Raw genomic sequence first — 13,518 nt, forward strand, 5'->3', positions numbered from 1 at the left:
GGGCCGGGCTCGGGGCTGTGCCCGGCACCGCGGAGCCCGCGGAGGGGCTGCGGAGCTGGCGGCTGTGCCCAGCCGTGCCCGGGCAGCGCACCCGCTTGCGCTGCGGGCTGCGGGGAGCCCGGACCCAGGGAGATGTTCGGGCGCTCCTGTTGTGCTGTTAACGCGGTGTGTGTACACCTGGAAACTTCATAAGTTAGGAGATTTATTGGAAGGGACTCTGTGGGTGTGCGTTTTGTGCCCTTCTCGCTTTGAAATTCTTGGAATGAATCCAAGAATCGCAGTTTGCTTTGCAATGAAATTATCTTCTGGCACGAGTTAAGTAACAACTGTCTGGAGAGTGATCTTGTCTGGCATGTGATGTTCGGATCGTAAATCAAGGACATTACTGGTTTTGAACGTCTGTAGCCTCTTTTTCTTGTCCAGGCATCACAGCAGTCAGTATAGTTATTCACTTTCTGAAGTATTTGATTTAATTTTGGTTCCTGTTGGTCACTGTCAGTCGTTTTTTCCTATGCTTTCCTATCAGTAATAGTGTTGAGTCTCAGTTTGTAAACCTTCTGTGTACTCAGTTCTTTTGGCTGAATTACGGCCAGCGTGTTGTATTAAAAAATAAAAAAAAAAGGCCGAGGTGATGCTGCAAAATAAAAGTTCATATTGTCTTGCCTTTATGGATTTTACATGTAGTCATAACTCTTGAGTACTGCTGAACACATACTTATCAGATACTGCTGCTAATATTTGCAAAGGGAGATAATGTAGAGAATTAGTAACCAAAAATAGAGTAACAAGTTATAGATAACTTTAACTGAATTTTATTATTTTTATGTTTTATCGAAGGGAAGACCAAAGGGAGGAATAGTTTATGAACAAAAAGAAACACTGTTAATCTTAAAAGAAGAAGAAATGTGAATGTTTCTTTTGTCACTGTTTTTTTAACCAGAACTAATTAGACTTCACACTGTTTTTCTTTCTAAAAGAGATTTTATCTTTTTGTGATGAAACTTGTTTTTTAATATTCCGTGTCTTTGTTGTAAGGTGTGTGTTTGGCATTCAGGTTCTGTAGCAAACAATGTTAAGTAAATTTTAAGTAAAAGTTCTGTGGGACTTCTCTGGGGTGAAATAACTTTTCAAGCCTGTTGCATGACACTGGAACATAAATCATAAAATGGAACATAAGTTCATAAATCAGGAACACCTATTGCTGTTGATTTGAAACCAGCTCCACTGCTTTTTTTTGTATATTTAAACCTTCTTTGCCCACAGTTTTTCTTAGTTTCAGTAGCTTGCAACAACGTTTTTGTTCTGCTATTTAGAACGGGTTTGATGGCAAATTGTAAGAGCTTCAGAAAAAGGCTTTTTTCCTGGTGTGCCTGTTGAGTGGGTGTGGATTAAATACTCAGAAGTTTGAATAGCACTTCTTTTATAGAAGGTGAGACAGAGGATCTCACATACAGAGACTGTACCTTTCCTGGTTGTATTGCTTGCTTTTCTATTTAAAGGAATTTGCAAGGATTGCTTCCCATAAGGTCAGTGGGTTCCAGGGTCTGTTTTGAATATAATGCATTTTGAAGAGGAGTTCCCTGAATATTTATTCTGGTGGGGGCTCTCAGGACTTATGTTATTTATAACCCTCTGTTAGTTACTGTGGGTGCCAGGTGCATTTTATCAGGTTTTGCTATTCCCAGTGATGGGGAATGCTTCTTCTGGAAGCATTCCAGGTCTTACTGCCATATAATAGGACTTGTGCATGGCAGCAGATTTTGATACCACTGGATGTTTGGCCCAGAGATTTGATGGCCATTCAGAGGTCTTTTCGAAGGCAAGGGGTGGGATGACATCAGAGTGCAGAACATTCATAATACAGCCTGCTCAGAAGCCTAAATATATGGTTTAGCTTAATCCTAGGGGAACTGTTTTGTAATTCATCCCTGAAAAAACAGAGCCCCAAAATATGTAAAATAATTCCGCTCTTTTTAAATGATGGAGACATGGAAATGGACTAGAACAGAGTTCATAACAATGTGGATTCACAAAACTCAGGGTAATCATCATTTACTGCAAGATGCAGGACCGGCATCGAGGCAAGGATATTTACTTGGTAACTGCTGCGTTTGTTTGAACATACCAAGAATGGGAGAGAAAATGTGGGTGTAGGAAGTGGAAAGTCTTGACTAATGTTGCGAGTGTGTCACGAGAACAGCATGACTTCCCTAGATCCTTGTTCAGTCAGTGCTCTTCCTGCCCAGCTCTGCTCCTCAGGTATGCTGATATGCCAGATTCTAATAAACCAGATCAAATGCCAGTGGTAGCGGTAACCAGAGAATGAAATAAATAGCAGTGACATGATCTGTAGAGCTGCTAGGAGGGAGACTTTTAACTGATGTATTGGAGACAGAGCAGAGACAAGATTTTGTTTCCAGCCTCCTGTGCAGCATTGATTATTGTTTAATTTTTAAAATGTTGTCTGGCATATGTGTTTTGCTTTTGGGGGGGGGACTGTGGATTCAATGCGTTTTAAAGTGTTTGGAGGGAGGATGGTGTTTGCTCCTGACCACTTTTGTAGAGGGGTGATTTGAAGCAGTAGTGTTGAATTGCAGCACGTTGGTGGAACAATAGTTCCTGTCTTTGACCTCCTCAGGACACTGTAGGCTTCCCAGGCATCACCACCTTCCTGAGACAAAAGAATGATCCCATCTAAATCAAGATACTTGTCTTTATGCACAGATATAATAGAAGTGTTCCCTGCCACTTCAGGGAATTTCTTATCTTGTACCGTCTGCTGCTGGAGCATTCCACAGGTGTTTGGTCAGAACCTGCTCCCAGGCAGATCTGAGCGTCCAGCAAAAATACAGAACTGGACTGGTTTTGCAGAAATTTGGAATTCCTTTGATATCGAAAGAATTCGGAATAATTTCTGTGAATGTTGCTGCTTAAATCTGGAGACTAGCTTGAAAAATGCGTGGGTAACTAGCTCACAGGGGTACCTGCTTTGAATTGAGCTCATGTTTATTGATATTTTGAAAGAGCTGTTTTGTGTATGATGGGAAAAAAATGTCTGTCTCTAACCACAACTTGAATATGTTTGTAATCTGTTTAGCATAACAGACTGAAATGTCTTCAGTGTGTGTTTATTTTTCATATTTTCATTTTAAAAATACTGCTTGTTTTGTGTTTATATCTCTGATTTCTTTCCTAATTTCTTTCACATAGTAAATATGAACTTCTAGCAGTTAAGATAAAGAATTTCTCACGTTCCTGTAATTCAGTCGAAATTCATAGCTGTTAGTGGTAAAGCTATTGCTTTTCTGAATGCCTTGCCCCGGTTAAAGGATGCTCACAAAATATGCATAAGGTCTAGAGGTTTTGTAGGTGTGGTTTTTAACAACCCTCTCCTCTAAGACAGACCAAATTGTGTCTGTGCCCTCAGTGCCTGTTTTAAATAAAAGGCTGTCCAGCTCCCAGGGGGATGTGAAGGTGGTTTTATGGAAATGGCCCCAACTTGTAGCTAGGAGTGAACACTTACTGACAAGTGGGTACTCAGCACAGCTCTTTCACACCCTTCAGAGGCTGTGCATCTTCTCCCCCTGGAGTGCTTGAGATGCTGACAATTGTAGTTACTTTCTTCCTGTGTGTTTGTTCTGAAATACTGTTCATGGGTTTTGTACATCTGATAATTACTTTCTGCAGCTGGATTAGCAGATAGATATTGAAGAGGTTCTTGCTGCCTGTTAATGTGTGTCTGCAGCGGTGCTCTGTGATCAGAAATAGCATTTAGGGATAAGTGGAATGGCAGGCACTTGGAGAAGGTTTGTTTCTGTGTTTGTGCCTAATGCCTTTTTCTTTTTTAAGGATCTTCTTAGCTATATTTCTATGAAAGTAAGCCTTAACTAGTAATAATTGTTGCTACTAATAGTTGTTAAAGGACTTGGAACAGCAGATAGGGATGCTACTTTAAAAAAAAAAAGGCCTAAATAGATAGTAAAAGGGTGTCTTGGAACAAGCAAGTAAGATGAAGAGAGTATGCCTAGCAAATCTAGAGCAATCACCTAAAGTAGAAAAGTGAGAGCCAGTGGCAAAACTCAAAAATAGCCAAATAACCTGTAGGAGGTTCTGTATTACTTTGCACGAGGAGAAGTGTTCAGAAAAGAAGGAAAAAAAAAGTCCTAGGTGAATGCTGAAGATCAAAAACTTCCTAAAGAGTAATCTTTCTCAGCAGCCTTGTCAGGGTTGCTTAGAGCTGACTCCAAAAAGTAAAAGATGGGAAATATGGTAGGAAATAGCTGATTTGGTTTTTTAATGGTGAGAGAAGAAACAAGTTTGCAGGATCTTTTGTAGGAAAAGATTGAAAGCACAAAAAGGATTTTAAATAGGAATAAAAGTTCGTTAGAAGTTTGTTAGAAGAATGGAAGATAGTAAAAAAGTACACAGCTGTGCTTAACATAATGCAAACAGCATTTTAAAAATTGGGTTGGTAGAATGAGATGCAGGAAGAGAGAATTATTTTGAGCTGCATTTAAATGGATGGAAATGGTTAGGAAAAAAAAAAAAAAAGACAAAGCTGCTGGAATTGCCAAACAGCTATTGATACTAGTGTTGGGGGAGAGAATGCAAAAGGAAAGATGATTTCCCAGTGATAGATGGAAAGCAGCTAGTGTCTTATTTTAGATATGATTTCGAAATCTTAAAAGTGAAAGGTTTGCTGTTCACAGAAGAGAATTAGAGGGAGTTTATTCTTGGGAAAAATGTCTTACAATGAACAGTGAAAGAACAGGTAAATGCTATTTATAACTTACTTTTGTTTGACTGGTACCATACAGTATTCAAAACCTTTGGGCACAGCAGTTTGTGAATAAAATTTATTATTTGGTGTAATATTTATATTAGCAGCTAATGACTTTCCAAGACAGAAGATTGAGGAGTTTTTCTTACTTGAGAAAACAGCTGTTACTGGTTCTTTGAAAAGTCACTGTTTTAATGATCCAGCTCTTTGATCTCACTTATCTGTGTAATTATTCTTGTTGCCCCTCTGTGATCAGAGGCTGCAGCTATTTAACTACATTAATCAGTGTTATTGATAACAATCCTGAGGAAGGCAACTTATAAATCATCATGCATTATTCAGAGTTTTGCATATTGAATTACTTCATTTTAGAAGCACCATCTAGTGGTTTGAACACAAGTGTGGGAGCTAATAATTCTTTGCTGATGTATTGTAGCACTGCAGCTAAATCAAGACAATTACCTGCAGTCATATTGTTTCTTAGACTTGGTGTACCTGTAGCTGAAAAAGGGAAGGAGGCCACTATTGCAATTGTCTGAGAATTGCATGTTTGTTTTTAATTACTCTGATGTGAAATGTATTTTTACCTTGTGAAATTATTTTTTGATGTGGGTTGCTGTGAGCAGAGTCATAATATATCTGATCAAAGGTCCATCTAGACTGGTGTGATGTCTGGTGGTTCTCTTTCTCTGTCCTGTAGCAACAGATGCCTAGGGAGAAAGAGGAGATGAATAGAAATTGGTATTTTCTCTGGGCTGTTTTTAAAAATTTCATAGTCTGCAGCATAGGAGCTTGTTGAGGTATAGATTGTGCTCTTATAATTCAACAGCTCATGAAGTTGTTTCTTTTAAATTACTATTAATTTTTCAATTAATTTACATTTTTAATCTCCATAATGACTGCTGGCTTCTAGTGCTTAAAACTGAATTTGATTCCAGTGAAGTAAACATTTTCTTTAGAAGCTTTTTCTTTTAGACAGTGTGACCTAATGTGTCCCTTGTTCTGCAGACTCATCTGGTGTTTCTCCAGGAAGCCTGATTTGGATGTTTAGATTCTGTTACTCACCTCCCAGAATGTGGTGGTACTTAACAGAATTTAGAAAAAATTACTCCTTAGAAATGCATTTGTCCTATGTTATTTTAGAGGAATGACAAGAATATACTCAGGATTGGACCACAGTAGAACATTTTCTTACTGAACTAACTGAAAAATAAACAGTGCAAATGCTGTTGATGTGCTTCATTTAACTGCTTTAATAGTTATGATGATCTACTTTCCTGGCAGTTATACTGCCAACATTGACTTAAATTAATTCAGTAAAATTATTTTTAAATAATGGTGTTAAAAATAAATTAATTCAAGTCTGTGTATGTTTATTTGGCTCACATTTGATAAGACTGACCCACCTTCATAGTGCATGTGAAAGAGCAAGTTTCTCCACCTTGGTGGTTTTACTGGAAGATGATGCTGAATTTGAGTCTGTCTTACCTGTTCTCAGCTGAGTCTTTGTTTTCATCTTGAAAGTATGCAATATTCCAGCTATTTATTGTGTCTCAAATGACAAGCTAGGATCACTGGTGTAGTGCCATATTGCATTGCAATGGCCTGCTTGCAGTCAGGAAGTGCACTGCTGCATTCCCATTCCATGCCAGCTCAGGCTCTTGAGTCCTGTGAACTCGAGCTGTCCCTAAGTCAGCTAAAGCAAAGCACTTAGCCTGGGTCTGGTGGACAGCTCAGTGTAATATGATATGGTTTTCCTGTGAGGCACTGTCAGCTGCCTGCTACTTGAAAACAGGTGAGTGACAAAAGTTGTGGTGCATTTTCTAGAAGTATAGATTTAGGGTATGGCAAAGAATGAGTATTTTTGGGACATACGATGTTTGGACAACTTAAATATAAAGCGTTCCTGGCTCAGTACACCTTGCTGGTGTGACTGTAAGGTCTTGCTGCTACTTATTTTGATGATGTGGGTCAGACTTACTGCATCCTTTCTGTCTGTTCTACCCTGCAGCCTGTAGGGTTTTCCTGCTTGTCACTCCAGTAGTCAGTGGCTTTTTTGCATTATTATTTAGGCCTCTAACCTGACAATTCCTCTTGACCTTCCTGATCCGGTAGATGGTGCTTCTTCATCTGATCCCTCTACATTCATCACCCTCTCCTCCCTTACTGTTGCTGCTTTTGATACTGTTTAGGAGCAAGATGCCCTGAAAAGCTGATCAGCAGGAACTGAATTGTAGCTCTACTTTTCTCAGTCTCTGTAGGCCATGAGCTTATAGGGTCTTTACTCATACTTGGCAGTCATTCAGAATGAATAAAAGTGAGCATCACATCAGTACTGGGTACACTATTCTGGGTGAATGAATGAAAGAGAAGCAGGTGGGGGAAAAGAAACTGGGGGAGACAGGTGAAGAAGATGGGGTTGAAGAAAAGACTTGGCACAGAAATGTAAGAAAAACAGTTTGAGAGAGGAAAAAGGGAGGATGACTCTCCTACTATTTCAAAATGCCTGCTCTTTATTTTGAATTGGAACACAGGTTAATTTAAATAAGGGTGATGTTTATGCTGGAATGTGTTAATTCCTGTCATCAAGTGGCACTTTGATCTCTGAGAATTAGAGGTGGCTGAGGCTAAACTAACCGGATGCTCAGGGTGTTCTGCATTTCTGTTTTGCATTCTTCTAATTCTCACCTTCCTTTTTAGCCTTTTAATGTAGGAAACATTTCCTGACATTCTGAAGTTCATCAGATGTTCAAAACCACAGTTTTTTCAGGTTTTTGTTTCCTGCCAAGAAAGGAGCTGCCCTTGAAAGGGGTCTTGAGTGTTTATCTGTAAATGGCTTTCGGATGTTTGTCATCTAATAAACGTTTTTACAGATGGTGTGGGCTCTCATAGGAGAATTTGTCTAATTCTCCTTCTGTAAGCACCAATCCCCAGACATAAATTCTACCTTTCTGTCTTGGTCTAGTTGTTGAAGTTTGTGTGCTCTTACAGTACAAATGAGAACATACCAGCATTCTTCTTGTAAAGCCCTCCAAATCCTCTTAAAGCAGTCTGCATTTTCAAGATGCGTATGTAGAGAGTTGATGTCTGCATTCCTAAACGTTTAATGTTTTTTTCTAAGTATTTTTTGTAAAGCTGGACCTAGTCAACAGCCTTAAAAAAATATCTTGATGGAATTAATGTCATTTTATGGTGCCAGATGGATGGAAGCCCTTCTAGAATAAGGAGAAGTTAGTATGATGTAAGAAACAGGCAAAAATGCAAAGGGCCTTCAGATTTTACCTGGAGTCCATGGTTCATTTTGCTTTGTATTTTAACAAATCTTGCAGGTCCTGGAGGCGTAAGAGATGAAGTGGGAATGGCAGCAAGGTTTTTCTGTTCCTTGGTGATGAGTGGTGGTTGTGTGGTTACATGAGGTCCTGTAAGGACATGTGCTGCCATAGGTGTTTATTGCAAGTGTACACACAGGTTTTGTTTGTGTGGCTGTAATGACATATTAATTTTTCAGTGATTTTTCTTTAAGTCTGTTTTTCTGTTATGAATTTGGGGAGTTTGGCTTGATCTAAAGGTTTGTTTTGACGACCATGGATAGCAGTGTGTTCTTAAGAGGAATGATCTTCCTGTGCACTGCATGGCTATCTTACTGTTTTTTGTGTATAGCTGAGCATAAGGAAGTTGCATCATGATCAGCAGGAAATAATTGGAAGAGGCCTTATGTTAATAAGTGCTTATTGTGCACTGACAGGTGCTCACTGATGTTAATTATTAATTTGGCTAATATTTTCTTCATATTGAAGTGACTGAGAACTGATGTGTTCATGTTGGAGAATCTGGTGTGAGCTACTGTGGTGGTGGTCTGGAGTCACTTTGTGGAAGGGCATCTTTGGGAGTTTTATTCTATTTTGATAATTCCTTTGTTAATGGTTTTGTTGAAGCAGCTGACTAAGTATATTTGATGAGAATATTATATACACAACAAGTATTCTCATGTTCAGTAAGACTGGTTTTGTGGCTGGTTTTTTGTTTGCTGCCTTTTTTTTTAGATTTTTATTGGTTTCTTTTTAATTTTTTTCCCCTAGGCTATATCATACCCTTGTGTCCAAAAGTTTTGTTTAGTGCTTGCTATATCTTCTGTTCCACCTATATTTTTTGATGGGGTTTTGTGCATAATTGCAAACTTGCTATAAATTAATTTCCTTCTTGATTTCAGGATACTTGACAAATACTTGACCTGATAGTAATGGTGACAGTAGGACGACAGGGACTGAAGTAGAAAGGCAGTAGGCTTTTTTCTCTTCACTTCTCTCACTAGAAGAGACAAGGAAGCAAGGAGGCTTGTTATTGGACATTTAGGCATTTATCCTTATTTTAGATTCTGAATTCCGTTGGCAATTTAATTGTTTTGCCCAGTTATTTTTAAAGTTATACTTCCTCAATTAATTAGCCACACTATTTCCTTTGACAATTAGTTTATTTCAGGAAGCCTTAGTCTTAGGTTGTAACTATTTTCCAGTTTATTTCTTTTTCTATTGAAATTTGAGAGTTACTGTTTGTCAGTTTCATAATAGACAGTCCTGTGTATAACTGATGCAATAAACCAAGAAGTTAATGCTAAAATAACTCTTACTTCTGAATTTTGAAGTATTTTTAGATATGGAACTGGGATGCATTTTTTTTTTTTTCAAAAATGAGTGAATCTTTAAAAAGACAACATGCTTTTCAGTATGAAAACATTAAAACCATGTTTTGCTGTGTATTAGGAATGTTCTGGTAATTTCTTGGTGTAATATATGTGTATCTGTCTTCATGGATATATAGTCTACTGTTCTGATGTTAACAAATCAGTGTTGGTGAATTGTAGGTGCCTCATTGTGTTTATTTCCTGTATGAAACAAAGAGGTTGTTACTGTGTAATGTTATCTGACTTGTTCAGTGCATTTGATCAGCTTGATTAGCTTTTTGATTAATTTAGAAAAAAAATGTGTCTGGTAGAAATTCATACTTTCCGAGAAATCATACATTGTTTAAGACTGTCATAAAGAATAATTCATGAGTAATCCTGAGGTGTTAATAGGTGACATCTTTTCTCCTGGAAACATTAATTTTACTGAGGGAAAGATAAGCACAATTTTTGCTTAAGCCTAGAGTCACTTGTTATCAGTCAGGTTAAGCAGTGAAATGTTGTGAGGTTGATTCCAGCTCTTTTTATAGTTATTTCTCTGTCTATATATATCTACATGTGCCTGCATGTTGTGTGTGTTCCAAAACTTCTGCATTTTTCAAATACACGTAGTCATGCTTCCTATCTCTGAAATGGGGGACTGAGGCATGAAGGTGTCAAAGGTGAGAAGAAGTTATCTGGTGCCCTAAATGTAGGTCAATAGCCAAACTAGCCAGAAAAGCTTCATTTGGGGGTTTCTCAACCATTTTATTCCTCATTTGCCATTTCTTTCTATCTAGTGCTTTTTATTGAGATGATTTTTCCTTTTGGGTTACCCTGCAATATCATTTTACAGCTGAAGCAATAGACCAGATTGTACGTACTTTGCTATTCTGGAGTGCAACTTACTGTTGCCATATGTTTAGATTTAGTGTCCAACTCTTGCTTACAAATGAGAACATATGGGAGATAGGTAATGGTGATTTTCAACTGTTAATTAGTCATGGTTAAAATGATGCCTCACTAGCCGTCCCTCCAGTTAGTTCTGTCTTTTTCATCTCCCCCTCTTGGTAGCGTCTCTGGTGTATATGGACTTGCAAAATTTCTGATGTAAAAAAAACCCAAAAAAAGTTACCTTCTATTAAAATGGTTCTGTAAATTGGAGGATGTGAGGCCTGAACTGAGGTGGGGCATTTTACTTCCAGATTTTATATTTTGTTGCCTTTTTGTGAAATCGAGTTGCTTATGTAATGCTGCATAGTAAATCAGGAATTAGATACTAAATGCTGGTACCTGTGATGCAAATAGGCTTTACAGTGTTGGATAAAAATGTTATCAGTAATGACTAATTTAGTCTTTGAACCTGTTCATGCAAACTCATGATAGGATGTGGATTTTACTCAGCCGTAGTCTGGTTATTTGAGCCCTGTTACTACACACTGTTTATTACTACCTTCTTTTACTGCTTATTAGGCAACTTTTCTATTGCAATGACTGAAATCTTCTATAAACGAAGATATGGTCAAAGGTATTGGTGCAATAGTATTTGCTTCAGAGCAAAGAGAGACATATTCGCCTGTCTCCAGTGTCCAGGATACCTGGCTCTTAGTAAGAATTTTTGCGCACTCCCCTTGTGAATTTTAAGTCAGCCCGGACAGTGAAGAAAATGCAGAAATATTGCTGATGCTCAGCTGGTTTTTCAGCTTGCAGCCATATACTCCTGTCTTGCCTCCCTGATGTTGGCGTTGGAAATTGTGTAGCTGTGTCTTGCACTGGATCATCTTAGCACAGGTGGGAACTTCCTTGCTTGGTTTATATAGTTTTACAGGCTCAGTTACCAGCTGAATTGGGGAGAGCACAAACTCCTCCTTTGGTGGCAGAATGCTCTTTATATTACCTTGTACCAGCTATGCAGTTGCATCTTCAGTGTCTTTAGGGCTTGTGTCTTATGTTCTACTCGTAATACAAACACTGGTAAAATGAAACCCCAACCCAAATTACACCAATTCTGTTGCTCCTTGTTTTGTATGGAAGGCATTCATTTCTGTAACATAGAGGCCAGCGTGAAACCCAGGTGAAGTCATGTGGGACTGAGTTGGACTTCTGATTCAGTTCTTTAGCATAAAACAGGCTCACCCAAAGTTATTTTTAGGTGACATTGAGGTGCAGACCTTGTCTAAAATGTTAGTGCAAGTAATCTTGCAGCGGCAGAGGCACAGGTAGCTTGTGCTGAAAGCAAATCTCTGCAGAAGTAGAGAGGCAAGGTAGTGAGCTATGCAAAGGGCAGGGTTTCCATTCTTGAACTCTGTGGTGCTTTGGGCTAGCTGTTCTTACCAAAAAGTGCTGTGAAGGTTTTTTGGTGAATGCTCTACTATGAGTTTGGCATATCTGTTCTCTGTTTCAAGCTGCATATTTGAATTGTCAGACCTAAAGCTTGTTAATTTTCAGCTTGGAACCAGTAGAGTAAAAGATCAGCTAATTACACTATTTAAACATAAAAAATAAAAAAAATTAAATGCTTTAAAAACGTTTCCTCTGTTTAATTTTCATCAGCTGGCTCAGAATTACTATATTGAAATGACAGTATTGTCATATACTGTAATATTTTTCACTGTATGCTTACTGTAATGAGATTTTTAAAACTGTAAGAAAAGAGAATAAAAATCATTGTTAATTTTAATGAAAAGCAGGGATTTTTTTCTTTCTTTTTTTTTTTTTTCCTTTGCACTTTCTTTACTTGAGAGCTAGCAAATAAAACTTCTGCACAGGTAAATGAAAAAGCAAGATCTGGGTTACCCATAGAGGTACTCCTACTTGGTAGATTCCTTCCCCTACCCCTCCAGTAAAGTAAGCAGTACCTGCACAAGTCACTGCATTTTGCACTGCATCACTTTATAATGGAATTGAGTGGTCACAAAAAGACCTGAAAGTTTTGCTGTTCTTGAGGAGCAGCTCTTAGAGCAGCAGAAGCTGCTCCTAGGGACGTTATTTGCTTAAACAACTTCAAAGCAGTATGGAGGATGATATTACATAATGTGTTTCCATATCTAAGTGCCTGCTTTCCTGAGTCCCCTGTCCTTTAGATCCATGTGGAGCAATTAGGTGCAGGAAAAAGGCAACATGATGGAGAAGGGCTGCATTCCTGATGTTTTTTCTACTGATAAAACCTTGTTGCTGGGGGGGAGGACAGTTTCTTTTGTGATTCATATCACTTTTCTCTCTGCATAAAACAAGGTGTTAAAGGAAGACTATTCTTAACCAGCCTTCAGAATTATTTCCAAATCCTAATTGTTTCAGTGAGGGATTTGCTGAAGAATATGGGGATTGAATAGAAACTGTCTATTAAGCGGTGTCGGAGCACCCTCTGCAGCCTCATAATAATATTTAAATGAGCTTTCTACATTTCTGGTGATAGATTAATGGAATGAATATTCAAAAAGAAAAACGAAGTATCCAGGTGCTTTATGCTGCTCTCTAGGTCCATCAAAGTACAATAGTAGATCCGCAGGGAAAATAATTAATTAGCATGTTGTAGACCATTTGTGCCTGTTATCCTGCTGCACCTTTCCTGAAGAGAAAACTCTCAGCAGTTCCTGTAGGTTCACTGAAGTTCAGACTGAAAAGTGGAGAATAGCATGTCCAGTGGGAATGGTGTGAGAATTAGATCTTTGTGACAGGCAAGTTATAATGCTATTTAACAAATTGAAGGGAAAAGCTTAAGAAGTATTCCCTTTTGAACTGCCAGTTTACTGCCTTGTGATCTCAAGTTTCCAGGATTTGGTAACCTATGAGTCAAGTCACAGCTCCATGTTCAGCAATGGGCTAATTGCTGGTGTCATGCTGGGATATTGGTTCAGGTCAGGTTGGGAAAGCATGTGACCGAATGTATTTCCAGTGCTGTGGCCTTTTTGCAAATGTTTGCATTTCTTCTAATTCACTGTTGAACAGCCTGACTCCTTAGCCTGAGCTGCAGCAGTTTGCACAAGAGTGTGGTAAGGTATGAGAGGGTACACCGCTGAACCATCAACATGGGAGTTGTCTTCATAGGTGAATGCTCTTCTAAATGTACAACAGTAAT

The 13,518-nt window shown here is 38.5% G+C and overlaps 1 protein-coding gene across 6 annotated transcripts in view; it reads left to right on the forward strand.

The window, feature by feature from the left end:
- ZFYVE28 (zinc finger FYVE-type containing 28) overlaps positions 1-13,518 on the forward strand; it is a 145,413-nt gene that overhangs the window by 602 nt on the left and 131,293 nt on the right. The window lies entirely within an intron of this gene.

This window comes from Parus major, chromosome 4 (assembly GCF_001522545.3).
Source record: "Parus major isolate Abel chromosome 4, Parus_major1.1, whole genome shotgun sequence".
Lineage (NCBI taxonomy): Eukaryota > Metazoa > Chordata > Aves > Passeriformes > Paridae > Parus > Parus major.